General features: G+C 30.3%; 7 non-coding genes across 7 annotated transcripts; all 7 read left to right on the forward strand.

The window, feature by feature from the left end:
- The first annotated feature begins 812 nt into the window (after window positions 1-812).
- TRNAT-AGU (transfer RNA threonine (anticodon AGU)) lies at window positions 813-886 on the forward strand. Its single transcript has one exon. It is a non-coding gene; the product is annotated as a tRNA-Thr (tRNA).
- A 2,968-nt stretch (window positions 887-3,854) lies between these two features.
- Window positions 3,855-3,928, forward strand: TRNAT-AGU (transfer RNA threonine (anticodon AGU)). The gene has a single exon. It is a non-coding gene; the product is annotated as a tRNA-Thr (tRNA).
- A 941-nt stretch (window positions 3,929-4,869) lies between these two features.
- TRNAT-AGU (transfer RNA threonine (anticodon AGU)) lies at window positions 4,870-4,946 on the forward strand. The gene has a single exon. It is a non-coding gene; the product is annotated as a tRNA-Thr (tRNA).
- A 1,955-nt stretch (window positions 4,947-6,901) lies between these two features.
- TRNAT-AGU (transfer RNA threonine (anticodon AGU)) lies at window positions 6,902-6,975 on the forward strand. Its single transcript has one exon. It is a non-coding gene; the product is annotated as a tRNA-Thr (tRNA).
- Window positions 6,976-8,426: 1,451 nt separating this feature from the next.
- On the forward strand, window positions 8,427-8,499 carry TRNAT-CGU (transfer RNA threonine (anticodon CGU)). Its single transcript has one exon. It is a non-coding gene; the product is annotated as a tRNA-Thr (tRNA).
- An 8,540-nt stretch (window positions 8,500-17,039) lies between these two features.
- TRNAT-AGU (transfer RNA threonine (anticodon AGU)) lies at window positions 17,040-17,113 on the forward strand. The gene has a single exon. It is a non-coding gene; the product is annotated as a tRNA-Thr (tRNA).
- A 1,958-nt stretch (window positions 17,114-19,071) lies between these two features.
- Window positions 19,072-19,145, forward strand: TRNAT-AGU (transfer RNA threonine (anticodon AGU)). Its single transcript has one exon. It is a non-coding gene; the product is annotated as a tRNA-Thr (tRNA).
- Window positions 19,146-19,346: the final 201 nt, after the last annotated feature.

A 19,346-nucleotide genomic window follows, 5' to 3' on the forward strand; every position in this document is an offset into this window, starting at 1 on the left:
TGTTCTCATGATTATAGTAGCAATACTGTGATTTCAAAATGAAAATGGTATATAAATGAGGAAATCACAGATGAAATATAACCCTAAAGTTGAGCAATATTGATGTTTTTATGTAAAACAAATATTTGTAACTATTCTATATAGGGAATTGAGTTTAAAAAGAGTTTTTTTTAATACCACATAGTAATTTTTGTTTAGAGATTAGGAATCCTTTCTTTTATAACATTGGAATACATATAAAGAATCTTTAATGCAGGCACCGAATTCGATCGGCAATACTAAATTAATGATTCCTTCGTTGTGACTACAGTAGGTGCTGTGGCTAAGTTGTTAAAGTCCCTGTCTCGTAAACAGGAAATCCAGAGTTCAAATCTCAGCAGCACCTTATTATTGGCTCATTACATGTAAGAATATTTTTCATCACACAAATGTTGAATACTATTTAAAAAGAAAAGTTCTGTGACCTTTAGAATGGTTCATCTTAAATTGAAAGAAAAAATGTGGTATTGTGAAGATTTTTAAAGTAATGCCTTGAATGAAAAAGGAAAAAGACAATGACAAAGAGCAAAATAGAGATAAAAGATCATTCTGGAGTTGAATTCAAGTAATGCATTCTTGAACAAGGCATAATTTAAAATTCTATGAATATGGTAAGCAGTATATTAATGATGTGTTTATGAATGAGATGACTGTTCTCATCTAAAGTGATTGAGTAGAGCATTGTATGAACTTAGAAAAGATTATGAAAGAGAAAAACTCAGGATTTTCTTGAAAACTATAAGGCAAACTGTCCCTTTAAGCATTTTCAAGAGGGTGCTGTGGCTTAGTTGGTTAAAGCGCCTGTCTAGTAAACAGGAGATCCTGAGTTCAAATCTCAGCAGCGCCTTCATTTTCTTATTCTTAAATAAAAAATAATTTTCATTAAGTCGGACTTTGATACAATTAAATTAGAAAAGTCTGATTCATCTTTCTGTTTAACAGATCATCTTAAACCTGATAAAAAATCAGAGTGTTCTCATGATTATAGTAGCAATACTGTGATTGCAAAATGAAAATGGTATCTCAATGAAGAAGTCACAGATTAAATATAACCCTAAATTTGAGCAATATTGATTTGTTTATGTAAAACAATTATTTGTAACTATTCAATATAGGGAATTGAGTTTAAAAAGAGTTTTTTTTAATACCACATAGTTATTCTTGTTTAGAGATTAGGAATCCTTTCTTTTATAACATTGGAATACATATAAAGAATCTTTATTGCAGGCACCGAATTCGATCGCCAATACTAAATTAATGATTCCTTCATTGTTACTACACTAGGTGCTGTGGCTAAGTGGTTAAAGTGCCTGTCTCGTAAACAGAAAATCCTGAGTTCAAATTTCAGCAGCACCTTATTATTGGCTCCTTACATGTAAGAATAATTTTCATCACGCAAATGTTGAATACTATTTAAAAAGGAAAGTCTTGTTCTGTGACCTTTAGAATGGTTCATATTAAATTGAAATAAAAAAAGTGGTATTGTGAAGATTTTTCAAGTAATGCCTTGAATGAAAAAAGGGAAAAGACAATGACAAAGAGCAAAATAGAGATAAAAGATCATTCTGGAGTTGAATTCAAGTAATGCATTCTTGAACAAGGCATAATTCAAAATTCTATGAATATGGTAAGCAGTATATTAATGAGGTGTTTATGAATAAGATGAGTGTTCTCATCTAAAGTGATTGAGTAGAGCAGTGTATGAACTTAGAAAAGATTATGAAAGAGAAAAACTCAGGATTTTCTTGAAAACTATAAGGCAAACTGTCCCTTTAAGCATTTTCAAGAGGGTGCTGTGGCTTAGTTGGTTAAAGCGCCTGTCTAGTAGACAGCAGATCCTGAGTTCAAAGCTCAGCAGCGCCTTCATTTTCTTATTCTTAAATAAAAAATTATTTTCATTAAGTCGTACTTTGATACAATTAAATTAGAAAAGTCTGATTCATCTTTCTGTTGAACAGATCATCTTAAACCTAATAAAAAATTAAAGTGTTCTCATGATTATAGTAGCAATACTGTGATCGCAAAATGAAAAAGGTATATCAATGAGGAAGTCACAGTTGAAATATTACCCTAAATTTGAGCAATATTGATGTTTTTATGTAAAACAATTATTTGTAACTATTCAATAAAGGGAATTGAGTTTAAAAATAGTTTTTTTTAATACCATATAGTTATTCTTGTGTAGAGATTAGGAATCCTTTCTTTTATAACAATGGAATACATATAAAGAATCTTTATTGCAGGCACCGAATTCGATCGCCAATATTAAATTAATGATTCCTTCATTGTTACCACAGTAGGTGCTGTGGCTAAGTGGTTGAAGTGCCTGTCTCGTAAACAGGAAATCCTGAGTTCCAATCTCAACTGCACTTTATTATTGGCTCCCTACATGTAAGAATCATTTTCATCACGCAAATGTTGAATACTATTTAAAAAGAAAAGTCTTGTTCTGTGACCTTTAGAATGGTTCATCTTTAAATTGAAATTTAAAAAAGTGGTTTTGTGAAGATTTTTAAAGTAATGCCTTGAATGAAATAAGGAAAAGACAATGACAAAGAGCAAACTAGAGATAAAAGATCATTCTGGAGTTGAATTCAAGTAATGCATTCTTGAACAAGGCATAATTCAAAATTCTATGAATATGGTAAGCAGTATATTAATGACGTGTTTATGAATGAGATGAGTGTTCTCATCTAAAGTGATTGAGTATAGCATTGTATGAACTTAGTGAAGATTATGAAAGTGAAAAACTCAGGATTTTCTTGAAAACTATAAGGCAAACTGTCCCTTAAAGCATCTTAAAGAGGGTACTGTGGCTTAGCTGGTTAATGCGCCTGTCTAGTAAACAGGTGATCCTGAGTTCAAATCTCATCAGCGCCTTCTTTATCCTATTCTTAAATAAAAAACGTATTTTCATTAATTCGTACTTTGGTACAATTAAATTAGAAAAGTCTGATTCATCTTTCTGTTGAACAGATCATCTTAAACCTGATAAATAATCAGTGTTCTCATGATTATAGTAGCAATACTGTGATTTCAAAATGAAAATGGTATATAAATGAGGAAATCACAGATGAAATATAACCCTAAAGTTGAGCAATATTGATGTTTTTATGTAAAACAAATATTTGTAACTATTCAATATAGGGAATTGAGTTTAAAAAGAGTTTTTTTTAATACCACATAGTAATTTTTGTTTAGAGATTAGGAATCCTTTCTTTTATAACATTGGAATACATATAAAGAATCTTTAATGCAGGCACCGAATTCGATCGGCAATACTAAATTAATGATTCCTTCGTTGTTACTACAGTAGGTGCTGTGGCTAAGTTGTTAAAGTCCCTGTCTCGTAAACAGGAAATCCAGAGTTCAAATCTCAGCAGCACCTTATTATTGGCTCATTACATGTAAGAATATTTTTCATCACACAAATGTTGAATACTATTTAAAAAGAAAAGTTCTGTGACCTTTAGAATGGTTCATCTTAAATTGAAAGAAAAAATGTGGTATTGTGAAGATTTTTAAAGTAATGCCTTGAATGAAAAAGGAAAAAGACAATGACAAAGAGCAAAATAGAGATAAAAGATCATTCTGGAGTTGAATTCAAGTAATGCATTCTTGAACAAGGCATAATTTAAAATTCTATGAATATGGTAAGCAGTATATTAATGATGTGTTTATGAATGAGATGACTGTTCTCATCTAAAGTGATTGAGTAGAGCATTGTATGAACTTAGAAAAGATTATGAAAGAGAAAAACTCAGGATTTTCTTGAAAACTATAAGGCAAACTGTCCCTTTAAGCATTTTCAAGAGGGTGCTGTGGCTTAGTTGGTTAAAGCGCCTGTCTAGTAAACAGGAGATCCTGAGTTCAAATCTCAGCAGCGCCTTCATTTTCTTATTCTTAAATAAAAAATAATTTTCATTAAGTCGGACTTTGATACAATTAAATTAGAAAAGTCTGATTCATCTTTCTGTTTAACAGATCATCTTAAACCTGATAAAAAATCAGAGTGTTCTCATGATTATAGTAGCAATACTGTGATTGCAAAATGAAAATGGTATCTCAATGAAGAAGTCACAGATTAAATATAACCCTAAATTTGAGCAATATTGATTTGTTTATGTAAAACAATTATTTGTAACTATTCAATATAGGGAATTGAGTTTAAAAAGAGTTTTTTTTAATACCCCATAGTTATTCTTGTTTAGAGATTAGGAATCCTTTCTTTTATAACATTGGAATACATATAAAGAATCTTTATTGCAGGCACCGAATTCAATCGCCAATACTAAATTAATGATTCCTTCATTATTACTACACTAGGTGCTGTCGCTAAGTGGTTAAAGTGCCTGTCTCGTAAACATGAAATCCTGAGTTCAGATTTCAACAGCACCTTATTATTGGCTCCTTACATGTAAGAATAATTTTCATCACGCAAATGTTGAATACTATTTGAAAAGAAAAGTCTTGTTCTGTGACCTTTAGAATGGTTCATATTAAATTGAAATAAAAAAAGTGGTATTGTGAAGATTTTTAAAGTAATGCCTTGAATGAAAAAAGGAAAAGACAATGACAAAGAGCAAAATAGAGATAAAAGATCATTCTGGAGTTGAATTCAAGTAATGCAATCTTGAACAAGGCATAATTCAAAATTCTATGAATATGGTAAGCAGTATATTAAAGAGGTGTTTATGAATAAGATGAGTGTTCTCATCTAAAGTGATTGAGTAGAGCATTGTATGAACTTAGAAGAGATTATGAAAGAGAAAAACTCAGGATTTTCTAGAAAACTATAAGGCAAACTGTCCCTTTAAGCATTTTCAAGAGGGTGCTGTGGCTTAGTTGGTTAAAGCGCCTGTCTAGTAAACAGGAGATCCTGAGTTCAAATCTCAGCAGCGCGTTCATTTTCTTATTCTTAAATAAAAAATTATTTTCATTAAGTCGTACTTTGATACAATTAAATTAGAAAAGTCTGATTCATCTTTCTGTTGAACAGATCATCTTAAACCTAATAAAAAATAAAAGTGTTCTCATGATTATAGTAGCAATACTGTGATCGCAAAATGAAAAAGGTATATCAATGAGGAAGTCACAGTTGAAATATTACCCTAAATTTGAGCAATATTGATGTTTTTATGTAAAACAATTATTTGTAACTATTCAATAAAGGGAATTGAGTTTAAAAAGAGTTTTTTTTAATACCATATAGTTATTCTTGTTTAGAGATTAGGAATCCTTTCTTTTATAACAATGGAATACATATAAAGAATCTTTATTGCAGGCACCGGATTCGATCGCCAATATTAAATTAATGATTCCTTCATTGTTACTACAGTAGGTGCTTTGGCTAAGTGGTTAAAGTGCCTGTCTCGTAAACAGGAAATCCTGAGTTCAAATCTCAACAGCACTTTATTATTGCCTCCCTACATGTAAGAATCATTTTCATCACGCAAATGTTGAATACTATTTAAAAAGAAATGTCTTGTTCTGTGACCTTTAGAATGGTTCATCTTAATTTGAAATTTAAAAAAGTGGTATTGTGAAGATTTTTAAAGTAATGTCTTGAATGAAAAAGGGAAAAGACAATGACAAAGAGCAAAATAGAGATAAAAGATCATTCTGGAGCTGAATTCAAGTAATGCATTCTTGAACAAGGCATAATTCAAAATTTTATGAATATGGTAAGCAGTATATTAATGAGGTGTTTATGAATAAGATGAGTGTTCTCATCTAAAGTGATTGAGTAGAGCATTGTATGAACTTAGAAAAGATTATGAAAGAGAAAAACTCAGGATTTTCTTGAAAACTATAAGGCAAACTGTCCCTTTAGGTATTTTCAAGAGGGTGCTGTGGCTTAGCTTGTTAAAGCACCTGTCTAGTAAACAGGAGATCCTGAGTTCAAATCTCAGCAGCGCCTTCATTTTCTTATTCTTAAATAAAAAATTATTTTCATTAAGTCGTACTTTGATAGAATTAAATTAGAAAAGTCTGATTCATCTTTCTGTTGAACAGATCATCTTAAACCTAATAAAAAATAAAAGTGTTCTCATGATTATAGTAGCAATACTGTGATCGCAAAATGAAAATTGTATATCAATGAGGAAGTCATAGATTAAATATAACCCTAAATTTGAGCAATATTGATATGTTTATGTAAAACAATTATTTGTAACTATTCAATATAGGGAATTGAGTTTAAAAAGAGTTTTTTTTAATACCACATAGTTATTCTTGTTTAGAGATTAGGAATCCTTTCTTTTATAACAATGGAATACATATAAAGAATCTTTATTGCAGGCACCGAATTCGATCGCCAATATTAAATTAATGATTCCTTCATTGTTACCACAGTAGGTGCTGTGGCTAAGTGGTTGAAGTGCCTGTCTCGTAAACAGGAAATCCTGAGTTCAAATCTCAACAGCACTTTATTATTGGCTCCCTACATGTGAGAATCATTTTCATCACGCAAATGTTGTATACTATTTAAAAAGAAAAGTCTTGTTCTGTGACCTTTAGAATGGTTCATCTTAAATTAAAATTTAAAAAAGTGGTTTTGTGAAGATTTTTAAAGTAATGCCTTGAATGAAAAAGGGAAAAGACAATGACAAAGAGCAAAATAGAGATAAAAGATCATTCTGGAGTTGAATTCAAGTAATGCATTCTTGAACAAGGCATAATTAAAAATTTTATGAATATGATAAGCAGTATATTAATGAGGTGTTTATGAATAAGATGAGTGTTATCATCTAAAGTGATTGAGTAGAGCATTGTATGAACATAGAAAAGATTATGAAAGAGAAAAACTCAGGATTTTCTTGAAAATTATAAGGCAAACTGTCCATTTAAGCATTTTCAAGAGGGTGCTGTGGCTTAGTTGGTTAAAGCGCCTGTCTAGTAAACAGGAGATCCTGAGTTCAAATCTCAGCAGCGCCTTCATTTTCTTATTCTTAAATAAAAAATTATTTTCATTAAGTCGTACTTTGATACAATTAAATCAGAAAAGTCTGATTCATCTTTCTGTTGAACAGATCATCTTAAACCTAATAAAAAATAAAAGTGTTCTCATGATTATAGTAGCAATACTGTGATCGCAAAATGAAAAAGGTATATCAATGAGGAAGTCACAGTTGAAATATTACCCTAAATTTGAGCAATATTGATGTTTTTATGTAAAACAATTATTTGTAACTATTCAATAAAGGGAATTGAGTTTAAAAATAGTTTTTTTTAATACCATATAGTTAGTCTTGTTTAGAGATTAGGAATCCTTTCTTTTATAACAATGGAATACATATAAAGAATCTTTATTGCAGGCACCGGATTCGATCGCCAATATTAAATTAATGATTCCTTCATTGTTACTACAGTAGGTGTTGTGGCTAAGTGGTTAAAGTGCCTGTCTCATAAACAGGAAATCCTGAGTTCAAATCTCAACAGCACTTTATTATTGGCTCCCTACATGTAAGAATCATTTTCATCACGCAAATGTTGAATACTATTTAAAAAGAAAAGTCTTGTTCTGTGACCTTTAGAATGGTTCATCTTAAATTGAAATTTAAAAAAGTGGTATTGTGAAGATTTTTAAAGTAATGTCTTGAATGAAAAAGGGAAAAGACAACGACAAAGAGCAAAATAGAGATAAAAGATCATTCTGGAGTTGAATTCAAGTAATGCATTCTTGAACAAGGCATAATTCAAAATTTTATGAATATGGTAAGCAGTATATTAATGAGGTGTTTATGAATAAGATGAGTGTTCTCATCTAAAGTGATTGAGTAGAGCATTGTATGAACTTAGAAAAGATTATGAAAGAGAAAAACTCAGGATTTTCTTGAAAACTATAAGGCAAACTGTCCCTTAAAGCATTTTCAAGAGGGTACTGTGGCTTAGCTGGTTAAAGCGCCTGTCTAGTAAACAGGAGATCCTGAGCTCAAATCTCAGAAGTGCCTTCATTTTCTTATTCTTAAATAAAAAATTATTTTCATTAAGTCGTACTTTGATACAATTAAATTAGAAAAGTCTGATTCATCTTTCTGTTGAACAGATCATCTTAAACCTAATAAAAAATAAAAGTGTTCTCATGATTATAGTAGCAATACTGTGATTGCAAAATGAAAATGGTATATCAATGAGGAAGTCACAGATGAAATATATCACTAAATTTGAGCAATATTGATTTTTTTATGTAAAACAATTATTTGTAACTATTCAATATATGGAATTGAGTTTAAAAAGAGTTTTTTTAAAACAACATAGTTATTCTTGTTTAGAGATTAGGAATCCTTTCTTTTATAACATTGGAATACATATAAAGAATCTTTATTGCAGGCACCGAATTTGATCGCCAATACTAAATTAATGATTCCTTAATTGTTACTACAGTAGGTGCTGTGGCTAAGTGGTTAAAGTGCCTGTCTCGTAAACAGGAAGTTCTGAGTTTAAATCTCAGCAGCACCTTATTATTGGCTCCTTACATGTAAGAATAATTTTCATCACGCAAATGTTGAATACTATTTAAAAAGAAAAGTCTTGTTCTGTGACCTTTAGAATGGTTCATCTTAAATTGAAATAAAAAAAGTGGTATTGTGAAGATTTTTAAAGTAATGCCTTAATTGAAAAAGGGAAAAGACAATGACAAAGAGCAAAAGAGATAAAAGATCATTCTGGAGTTGAATTCAAGTAATGCATTCTTGAACAAGACATAATTCAAAATTCTATGAATATAGTAAGCAGTATATTAATGACGTGTTTATGAATAAGATGAGTGTTCTCCTCTAAAGTGATTGAGTAGAGCATTGTATGAACTTAGTGAAGATTATGAAAGTGAAAAACTCAGCATTTTCTTGAAAACTATAAGGCAAACTGTGACTTAAAGCATTTTCAAGAGGGTCCTGTGGCTTAGCTGGTTAATGCGCCTGTCTAGTAAACAGGTGATCCTGAGTTCAAATCTCATCAGCGCCTTCTTTATCCTATTCTTAAATAAAAAACTTATTTTCATTAATTCGTACTTTGGTACAATTAAATTAGAAAAGTCTGATTCATCTTTCTGTTGAACAGATCATCTTAAACCTGATAAATAATCAGTGTTCTCATGATTATAGTAGCAATACTGTGATTTCAAAATGAAAATGGTATATAAATGAGGAAATCACAGATGAAATATAACCCTCAAGTTGAGCAATATTGATGTTTTTATGTAAAACAAATATTTGTAACTATTCAATATAGGGAATTGAGTTTAAAAAGAGTTTTTTTTAATACCACATAGTAATTTTTGTTTAGAGATTAGGAATTCTTTCTTTTATAACATTGGAATACATATAAAGAATCTTTAATGCAGGCACCGAATTCGATCGGCAATACTAAATTAATGATTCCTTCATTGTTACTACAGTAGGTGCTGTGGCTAAGTTGTTAAAGTCCCTGTCTCGTAAACAGGAAATCCAGAGTTCAAATCTCAGCAGCACCTTATTATTGGCTCATTACATGTAAGAATATTTTTCATCACACAAATGTTGAATACTATTTAAAAAGAAAAGTTCTGTGACATTTAGAATGGTTCATCTTAAATTGAAAGAAAAAATGTGGTATTGTGAAGATTTTTAAAGTAATGCCTTGAATGAAAAAGGGAAAAGACAATGACAAAGAGCAAAATAGAGATAAAAGATCATTCTGGAGTTGAATTCAAGTAATGCATTCTTGAACAAGGCATAATTTAAAATTCTATGAATATGGTAAGCAGTATATTAATGATGTGTTTATGAATGAGATGACTGTTCTCATCTAAAGTGATTGAGTAGAGCATTGTATGAACTTAGAAAAGATTATGAAAGAGAAAAACTCAGGATTTTCTTGAAAACTATAAGGCAAACTGTCCCTTTAAGCATTTTCAAGAGGGTACTGTGGCTTAGTTGGTTAAAGCGCCTGTCTAGTAAACAGGAGATCCTGAGCTCAAATCTCAGAAGTGCCTTCATTTTCTTATTCTTAAATAAAAAATAATTTTCATTAAGTCGGACTTTGATACAATTAAATTAGAAAAGTCTGATTCATCTTTCTGTTTAACAGATCATCTTAAACCTGATAAAAAATCAGAGTGTTCTCATGACTATAGTAGCAATACTGTGATTGCAAAATGAAAATGGTATCTCAATGAAGAAGTCACAGATTAAATATAACCCTAAATTTGAGCAATATTGATTTGTTTATGTAAAACAATTATTTGTAACTATTCAATATAGGGAATTGAGTTTAAAAAGAGTTTTTTTTAATACCCCATAGTTATTCTTGTTTAGAGATTAGCAGTCCTTTCTTTTATAACATTGGAATACATATAAAGAATCTTTATTGCAGGCACCGAATTCAATACTAAATTAATGATTCCTTCATTATTACTACACTAGGTGCTGTCGCTAAGTGGTTAAAGTGCCTGTCTCGTAAACATGAAATCCTGAGTTCAGATTTCAACAGCACCTTATTATTGGCTCCTTACATGTAAGAATAATTTTCATCACGCAAATGTTGAATACTATTTGAAAAGAAAAGTCTTGTTCTGTGACCTTTAGAATGGTTCATATTAAATTGAAATAAAAAAAGTGGTATTGTGAAGATTTTTAAAGTAATGCCTTGAATGAAAAAAGGAAAAGACAATGACAAAGAGCAAAATAGAGATAAAAGATCATTCTGGAGTTGAATTCAAGTAATGCAATCTTGAACAAGGCATAATTCAAAATTCTATGAATATGGTAAGCAGTATATTAAAGAGGTGTTTATGAATAAGATGAGTGTTCTCATCTAAAGTGATTGAGTAGAGCATTGTATGAACTTAGAAGAGATTATGAAAGAGAAAAACTCAGGATTTTCTAGAAAACTATAAGGCAAACTGTCCCTTTAAGCATTTTTAAGAGGGTGCTGTGGCTTAGTTGGTTAAAGCGCCTGTCTAGTAAACAGGAGATCCTGAGTTCAAATCTCAGCATGGCGTTCATTTTCTTATTCTTAAATAAAAAAATATTTTCATTAAGTCGTACTTTGATACAATTAAATTAGAAAAGTCTGATTCATCTTTCTGTTGAACAGATCATCTTAAACCTAATAAAAAATAAAAGTGTTCTCATGATTATAGTAGCAATACTGTGATCGCAAAATGAAAAAGGTATATCAATGAGGAAGTCAGAGTTGAAATATTACCCTAAATTTGAGCAATATTGATGTTTTTATGTAAAACAATTATTTGTAACTATTCAATAAAGGGAATTGAGTTTAAAAAGAGTTTTATTTAATACCATATAGTTATTCTTGTTTAGAGATTAGGAATCCTTTCTTTTATAACAATGGAATACATATAAAGAATCTTTATTGCAGGCACCGGATTCGATCGCCAATATTAAATTAATGATTCCTTCATTGTTACTACAGTAGGTGCTTTGGCTAAGTGGTTAAAGTGCCTGTCTCGTAAACAGGAAATCCTGAGTTCAAATCTCAACAGCACTTTATTATTGCCTCCCTACATGGAAGAATCATTTTCATCACGCAAATGTTGAATACTATTTAAAAAGAAATGTCTTGTTCTGGTACCTTTAGAATGGTTCATCTTAATTTGAAATTTAAAAAAGTGGTATTGTGAAGATTTTTAAAGTAATGTCTTGAATGAAAAAGGGAAAAGACAATGACAAAGAGCAAAATAGAGATAAAAGATCATTCTGGAGTTGAATTCAAGTAATGCATTCTTGAACAAGGCATAATTCAAAATTTTATGAATATGGTAAGCAGTATATTAATGAGGTGTTTATGAATAAGATGAGTGTTCTCATCTAAAGTGATTGAGTAGAGCATTGTATGAACTTAGAAAAGATTATGAAAGAGAAAAACTCAGGATTTTCTTGATAACTATAAGGCAAACTGTCCCTTTAGGTATTTTCAAGAGGGTGCTGTGGCTTAGCTTGTTAAAGCACCTGTCTAGTAAACAGGAGATCCTGAGTTCAAATCTCAGCAGCGCCTTCATTTTCTTATTCTTAAATAAAAAATTATTTTCATTAAGTCGTACTTTGATAGAATTAAATTAGAAAAGTCTGATTCATCTTTCTGTTGAACAGATCATCTTAAACCTAATAAAAAATAAAAGTGTTCTCATGATTATAGTAGCAATACTGTGATCGCAAAATGAAAATTGTATATCAATGAGGAAGTCACAGATTAAATATAACCCTAAATTTGAGCAATATTGATATGTTTATGTAAAACAATTATTTGTAACTATTCAATATAGGGAATTGAGTTTAAAAAGAGTTTTTTTTAATACCACATAGTTATTCTTGTTTAGAGATTAGGAATCCTTTCTTTTATAACAATGGAATACATATAAAGAATCTTTATTGCAGGCACCGAATTCGATCGCCAATATTAAATTAATGATTCCTTCATTGTTACCACAGTAGGTGCTGTGGCTAAGTGGTTGAAGTGCCTGTCTCGTAAACAGGAAATCCTGAGTTCAAATCTCAACAGCACTTTATTATTGGCTCCCTACATGTAAGAATCATTTTCATCACGCAAATGTTGTATACTATTTAAAAAGAAAAGTCTTGTTCTGTGACCTTTAGAATGGTTCATCTTAAATTAAAATTTAAAAAAGTGGTTTTGTGAAGATTTTTAAAGTAATGCCTTGAATGAAAAAGGGAAAAGACAATGACAAAGAGCAAAATAGAGATAAAAGATCATTCTGGAGTTGAATTCAAGTAATGCATTCTTGAACAAGGCATAATTAAAAATTTTATGAATATGATAAGCAGTATATTAATGAGGTGTTTATGAATAAGATGAGTGTTATCATCTAAAGTGATTGAGTAGAGCATTGTATGAACTTAGAAAAGATTATGAAAGAGAAAAACTCAGGATTTTCTTGAAAACTATAAGGCAAACTGTCCCTTTAAGCATTTTCAAGAGGGTGCTGTGGCTTAGTTGGTTAAAGCGCCTGTCTAGTAAACCGGAGATCCTGAGTTCAAATCTCAGCAGCGCCTTCATCTTCTTATTCTTAAATAAAAAATTATTTTCATTTAGTCGTACTTTGATACAATTAAATTAGAAAAGTCTGATTCATCTTTCTGTTGAACAGATCATCTTAAACCTAATAAAAAATAAAAGTGTTCTCATGATTATAGTAGCAATACTGTGATCGCAAAATGAAAATTGTATATCAATGAGGAAGTCACAGATGAAATATTACCCTAAATTTGAGCAATATTGATGTTTTTATGTAAAACAATTATTTGTAACTATTCAATATAGGGAATTGAGTTTAAAAATAGTTTTTTTTAATACCACATAGTTATTCTTGTTTAGAGATTAGGAATCCTTTCTTTTATAACATTGGAATACATATAAAGAATCTTTATTGCAGGCACCGAATTCGATCGCCAATATTAAATTAATGATTCCTTCATTGTTACTACAGTAGGTGCTTTGGCTAAGTGGTTAAAGTGCCTGTCTCGTAAACAGGAAATCCTGAGTTCAAATCTCAACAGCACTTTATTATTGCCTCCCTACATGTAAGAATCATTTTCATCACGCAAATGTTGAATACTATTTAAAAAGAAATGTCTTGTTCTGTGACCTTTAGAATGGTTCATCTTCAATTGAAATTTAAAAAAGTGGTATTGTGAAGATTTTTAAAGTAATGGCTTGAATGAAAAAGGGAAAAGACAATGACAGAGCAAAATAGAGATAAAAGATCATTCTGGAGTTGAATTCAAGTAATGCATTCTTGAACAAGGCATAATTCAAAATTTTATGAATATGGTAAGCTGTATATTAATGAGGTGTTTATGAATAAGATGAGTGTTCTCATCTAAAGTGATTGAGTAGAGCATTGTATGAACTTAGAAAAGATTATGAAAGAGAAAAACTCAGGATTTTCTTGAAAACTATAAGGCAAACTGTCCCTTTTGGTATTTTCAAGAGGGTGCTGTGGCTTAGCTTGTTAAAGCACCTGTCTAGTAAACAGGAGATCCTGAGTTCAAATCTCAGCAGCGCCTTCATTTTCTTATTCTTAAATAAAAAATTATTTTCATTAAGTCGTACTTTGATAGAATTAAATTAGAAAAGTCTGATTCATCTTTCTGTTGAACAGATCATCTTAAACCTAATAAAAAATAAAAGTGTTCTCATGATTATAGTAGCAATACTGTGATCGCAAAATGAAAATTGTATATCAACGAGGAAGTCACAGATTAAATATAACCCTAAATTTGAGCAATATTGATATGTTTATGTAAAACAATTATTTGTAACTATTCAATATAGGGAATTGAGTTTAAAAAGAGTTTTTTTTAATACCACATAGTTATTTTTGTTTAGAGATTAGGAATCCTTTCTTTTATAACAATGGAATACATATAAAGAATCTTTATTGCAGGCACCGAATTCGATCGCCAATATTAAATTAATGATTCCTTCATTGTTACCACAGTAGGTGCTGTGGCTAAGTGGTTGAAGTGCCTGTCTCGTAAACAAGAAATCCTGAGTTCAAATCTCAACAGCACTTTATTTTTGGCTCCCTACATGTAAGAATCATTTTCATCACGCAAATGTTGTATACTATTTAAAAAGAAAAGTCTTGTTCTGTGACCTTTAGAATGGTTTATCTTTAAATTGAAATTTAAAAAAGTGGTTTTGTGAAGATTTTTAAAGTAATGCCTTGAATGAAAAAGGGAAAAGACAATGACAAAGAGCAAAATAGAGATAAAAGATCATTCTGGAGTTGAATTCAAGTAATGCATTCTTGAACAAGGCATAATTAAAAATTTTATGAATATGATAAGCAGTATATTAATGAGGTGTTTATGAATAAGATGAGTGTTCTCATCTAAAGTGATTGAGTAGAGCAGTGTATGAACTTAGAAAAGATTATGAAAGAGAAAAACTCAGGATTTTCTTGAAAACTATAAGGCAAACTGTCCCTTTAAGCATTTTCAAGAGGGTGCTGTGGCTTAGTTGGTTAAAGCGCCTGTCTAGTAAACAGGAAATCCTGAGTTCACAGCTCAGCAGCGCCTTCATTTTCTTATTCTTAAAAAAAAAATTATTTTCATTAAGTCGTACTTTGATACAATTAAATTAGAAAAGTCTGATTCATCTTTCTGTTGAACAGATCATCTTAAACCTAATAAAAAATTAAAGTGTTCTCATGATTATAGTAGCAATACTGTGATCGCAAAATGAAAAAGGTATATCAATGAGGAAGTCACAGTTGAAATATTACCCTAAATTTGAGCAATATTGATGTTTTTATGTAAAACAATTATTTGTAACTATTCAATAAAGGGAATTGAGTTTAAAAATAGTTTTTTTTAATACCATATAGTTATTCTTGTTTAGAGATTAGGAATCCTTTCTTTTATAACAATGGAATACATATAAAGAATCTTTATTGCAGGCACCGAATTCGATCGCTAATATTAAATTAATGATTCCTTCATTGTTACTACAGTAGGTGCTGTGGCTAAGTGGTTAAAGTGCCTGTCTCGTAAACAGGAAATCCTGAGTTCAAATCTCAACAGCACTTTATTATTGGCTCCCTACATGTAAGAATCATTTTCATCACGCAAATGTTGAATACTATTTAAAAAGAAAAGTCTTGTTCTGTGACCTTTAGAATGGTTCATCTTAAATTGAAATTTAAAAAAATGGTTTTGTGAAGATTTTTAAAGTAATGCCTTTAATGAAAAAGGGAAAAGACAATGACAAAGAGCAAAATAGAGATAAAAGATCATTCTGGAGTTGAATTCAAGTAATGCATTCTTGAACAAGGCATAATTAAAAATTTTATGAATATGGTAAGCAGTATATTAATGAGGTGTTTATGAATAAGATGAGTGTTCTTATCTAAAGTGATTGAGTAGGGCATTATATGAACTTAGAAAAGATTATGAAAGAGAAAAACTCAGGATTTTCTTGAAAACTATAAGGCAAACTGTCCCTTTAAGTATTTTCAAGAGGGTGCTGTGGCTTAGCTGGTTAAAGCACCTGTCTAGTGAACAGGAGATCCTGAGTTAAAATCTCAGCAGCGTCTTCATTTTCTTATTCTTAACTAAAAAATTATTTTCATTAAGTCGTACTTTGATACAATTAAATTAGAAAAGTCTGATTCATCTTTCTGTTGAACAGATCATCTTAAACCTAATAAAAAATAAAAGTGTTCTCATGATTATAGTAGCAATACTGTGAAAACAAAATGAAAATTGTATATCAATGAGGAAGTCACAGATGAAATATTACCCTAAATTTGAGCAATATTGATGTTTTTATGTAAAACAATTATTTGTAACTATTCAATATAGGGAATTGAGTTTACAAATAGTTTTTTTTAATACCACATAGTTATTCTTGTTTAGAGATTAGGAATCCTTTCTTTTATAACATTGGAATACATATAAAGAATCTTTATTGCAGGCACCGAATTTGATCGCCAATACTAAATTAATGATTCCTTCATTGTTACTACAGTAGGTCCTGTGGCTAAGTGGTTAAACTGCCTGTCTCGCAAACAGGAAATCCTGAGTTCAAATTTCAGCAGCACCTTATTATTGGCTCCTTACATGTAAGAATAATTTTCATCACGCAAATGTTGAATACTATTTAAAAAGAAAAGTCTTGTTCTGTGACCTTTAGAATGGTTCATATTAAATTGAAATAAAAAAGTGGTATTGTGAAGATTGTTAAAGTAATGCCTTGAATGAAAAAAGGAAAAGACAATGACAAAGAGCAAACTAGAGATAAAAGATCATTCTGGAGTTGAATTCAAGTAATGCATTCTTGAACAAGGCATAATTCAAAATTCTATGAATATGGTAAGCAGTATATTAATGAGGTGTTTATGAATAAGATGAGTGTTCTCATCTAAAGTGATTGAGTAGAGCATTGTATGAACTTAGAAAAGATTATGAAAGAGAACAACTCAGGATTTTCTTGAAAACTATAAGGCAAACTGTCCCTTTAAGCATTTTCAAGAGGGTGCTGTGGCTTAGTTGGTTAAAGCGCCTGTCTAGTAAACAGGAGATCCTGAGTTCAAATCTCAGCTGCGCCTTCATTTTCTTATTCTTAAATAAAAAATTATTTTCATTAAGTCGTACTTTGATACAATTAAATCAGAAAAGTCTGATTCATCTTTCTGTTGAACAGATCATCTTAAACCTAATAAAAAATAAAAGTGTTCTCATGATTATAGTACCAATACTGTGATCGCAAAATGAAAAAGGTATATCAATGAGGAAGTCACAGTTGAAATATTACCCTAAATTTGAGCAATATTGATGTTTTTATGTAAAACAATTATTTGTAACTATTCAATAAAGGGAATTGAGTTTAAAAATAGTTTTTTTTAATACCATATAGTTATTCTTGTTTAGAGATTAGGAATCCTTTCTTTTATAACAATGGAATACATATAAAGAATCTTTATTGCAGGCACCGGATTCGATCGCCAATATTAAATTAATGATTCCTTCATTGTTACTACAGTAGGTGCTGTGGCTAAGTGGTTAAAGTGCCTGTCTCGTAAACAGGAAATCCTGAGTTCAAATCTCAACAGCACTTTATTATTGCCTCCCTACATGTAAGAATCATTTTCATCACGCAAATGTTGAATACTATTTAAAAAGAAATGTCTTGTTCTGTGACCTTTAGAATGGTTCATCTTAATTTGAAATTTAAAAAAGTGGTATTGTGAAGATTTTTAAAGTAATGTCTTGAATGAAAAAGGGAAAAGACAATGACAAAGAGCAAAATAGAGATAAAAGATCATTCTGGAGTTGAATTCAAGTAATGCATTCTTGAACAAGGCATAATTCAAAATTTTATGAATATGGTAAGCAGTATATTAATGAGGTGTTTATGAATAAGATGAGTGTTCTCATCTAAAGTGATTGAGTAGAGCATTGTATGAACTTAGAAAAGATTATGAAAGAGAAAAACTCAGGATTTTCTTGAAAACTATAAGGCAAACTGTCCCTTTAGGTATTTTCAAGAGGGTGCTGTGGCTTAGCTTGTTAAAGCACCTGTCTAGTAAACAGGAGATCCTGAGTTCAAATCTCAGCAGCGCCTTCATTTTCTTATTCTTAAATAAAAAATTATTTTCATTAAGTCGTACTTTGATAGAATTAAATTAGAAAAGTCTGATTCATCTTTCTGTTGAACAGATCATCTTAAACCTAATAAAAAATAAAAGTGTTCTCATGATTATAGTAGCAATACTGTGATCGCAAAATGAAAATTGTATATCAATGAGGAAGTCATAGATTAAATATAACCCTAAATTTGAGCAATATTGATATGTTTATGTAAAACAATTATTTGTAACTATTCAATATAGGGAATTGAGTTTAAAAAGAGTTTTTTTTAATACCACATAGTTATTCTTGTTTAGAGATTAGGAATCCTTTCTTTTATAACAATGGAATACATATAAAGAATCTTTATTGCAGGCACCGAATTCGATCGCCAATATTAAATTAATGATTCCTTCATTGTTACCACAGTAGGTGCTGTGGCTAAGTGGTTGAAGTGCCTGTCTCGTAAACAGGAAATCCTGAGTTCAAATCTCAACAGCACTTTATTATTGGCTCCCTACATGTAAGAATCATTTTCATCACGCAAATGTTGTATACTATTTAAAAAGAAAAGTCTTGTTCTGTGACCTTTAGAATGGTTCATCTTAAATTAAAATTTAAAAAAGTGGTTTTGTGAAGATTTTTAAAGTAATGCCTTGAATGAAAAAGGGAAAAGACAATGACAAAGAGCAAAATAGAGATAAAAGATCATTCTGGAGTTGAATTCAAGTAATGCATTCTTGAACAAGGCATAATTAAAAATTTTATGAATATGATAAGCAGTATATTAATGAGGTGTTTATGAATAAGATGAGTGTTATCATCTAAAGTGATTGAGTAGAGCATTGTATGAACTTAGAAAAGATTATGAAAGAGAAAAACTCAGGATTTTCTTGAAAATTATAAGGCAAACTGTCCATTTAAGCATTTTCAAGGGGGTGCTGTGGCTTAGTTGGTTAAAGCGCCTGTCTAGTAAACAGGAGATCCTGAGTTCAAATCTCAGCAGCGCCTTCATTTTCTTATTCTTAAATAAAAAATTATTTTCATTAAGTCGTACTTTGATACAATTAAATCAGAAAAGTCTGATTCATCTTTCTGTTGAACAGATCATCTTAAACCTAATAAAAAATAAAAGTGTTCTCATGATTATAGTAGCAATACTGTGATCGCAAAATGAAAAAGGTATATCAATGAGGAAGTCACAGTTGAAAT

The sequence above is a fragment of the Triturus cristatus genome, chromosome 12 (assembly GCF_964204655.1).
Source record: "Triturus cristatus chromosome 12, aTriCri1.1, whole genome shotgun sequence".
Classification (NCBI taxonomy): domain Eukaryota; kingdom Metazoa; phylum Chordata; class Amphibia; order Caudata; family Salamandridae; genus Triturus; species Triturus cristatus.